The sequence below is a fragment of the Lepidochelys kempii genome, chromosome 2 (genome assembly GCF_965140265.1).
Source record: "Lepidochelys kempii isolate rLepKem1 chromosome 2, rLepKem1.hap2, whole genome shotgun sequence".
Taxonomy (NCBI): domain Eukaryota; kingdom Metazoa; phylum Chordata; order Testudines; family Cheloniidae; genus Lepidochelys; species Lepidochelys kempii.
Genome location: NC_133257.1, coordinates 21,599,332 through 21,600,668, shown reverse-complemented (window position 1 = coordinate 21,600,668; position 1,337 = coordinate 21,599,332). Strand labels below are relative to the sequence as shown.

Genomic DNA, 1,337 nt, shown 5'->3' with positions numbered 1-1,337 from the left:
AGAGCAGGAATGGTGGGCATACAGGCTACTGTCCTCCTGTTCTAAAAAATGCCAGGCGGAAACAGACAAAATCTTCCCAAGCATCAGTGACTCCGGTGGTGTTAATAGGGAAGCATCATCCATTCATCCCAGCGTGCAGGACAACTGACAGACACCATTGGGAAAGGAACTGTCAGACTTAAGGGAGGAACAAAAATCGCTCTGAAGATAAAGCAGAATAAGCAACAGAGAAAAGACAATTGTTTTATGGTAAATCTACTGACTACAAAGATTGGGAGCAAAGACATAACAAAAACACAGTACCTACACGAAGAAAACCCTTCTCTAAAGTCTTTGGAAAAGAGCAGCCCCATCATGAGAGCAACTGAAACCGGACATGGGGCTTCACTGCTGGGGTTCAGCACACCAAACCCACAAATAGCACAGCTCCTAAGAACCACACCCAAGCTTTGTTCTCCCCCAAAGCAAAACAAGCACAAAACTAACCACTCAGACTGTGCACCTTTCCCCTGCTCTTCTCAGGAAGAGCAAGACACTCTTCTACAGCAGAAAGCAGCTGCCATAGAACAGCACTCTCCGCCATTTTCATGCTCAGAAGGAAACACTGCAGCTCCTCATTGTGGCTAGCAAGATCAGCTTGTCACAGCTTTTCACTTATAACCCACAAACAGGACCGATTTAAAGAACTATACAGGAGCTCTTTTTCACACCCAGCAAAACAAGCTCAGAGCTAGCCACTTAGACTATGTTTCTTTCCCCCACGTTTCTCAGAAAGAGCAAGACACTCTTTTACAGCAGAAAAATGCAGCTGTTATAGAACAGCACTCTCTGCTACTTTTATTTTTGGAAAGAAACACCTATAACTCCTCATTGTGGCTAGCAAGACCAGCTTTTCACAGCCACTCTTCTCCAGTCACCGACTAGCGAGATGATCCCCGAAAGCATAGTTTTAACTAGCATACCCCCGGCCAGTCACAGGCCATTCTAACACATTGTCCTCTAACTGCTCGTTGCTACAATTTGGCCTTCACGAGACAGAGAGCACTACCAGAAGCCCCATATGAGCAGAACCTGGCTCTCAAGTCTGCCCTCCGTGGCTCCCTTCCGTAGGCTGCCTCTCAAAGCAAAGCGGTGCAAAGCAGCCATCCCCTTTCATTTGCATAAACTGAAGACACAGACAGGCCACTCCACCATCTTCTCCTTCTCCCTTCTCTGTGATGCCTAAGTCAACAATCCTGTAGAGTCCTTCTCACAGGCTTTCTCTGGCTCAGTGACTCTACATATTTATCCAAGGTGGATAAAGAGCTGGGCTAAAAAAGGGAGTGTGGCGGGTCACA

The 1,337-nt window shown here is 46.8% G+C and overlaps 1 non-coding gene and 1 pseudogene across 1 annotated transcript; both read right to left on the bottom strand.

Annotated features, from left to right (window-relative positions):
* Nucleotides 1-484: 484 nt before the first annotated feature.
* LOC140907972 (small nucleolar RNA U3) lies at nt 485-682 on the bottom strand (annotated as a pseudogene).
* A 51-nt stretch (nt 683-733) lies between these two features.
* LOC140907973 (small nucleolar RNA U3) lies at nt 734-951 on the bottom strand. The gene has a single exon (XR_012157687.1). It is a non-coding gene; the product is annotated as a small nucleolar RNA U3 (small nucleolar RNA).
* Between the last annotated feature and the right edge of the window lie 386 nt (nt 952-1,337).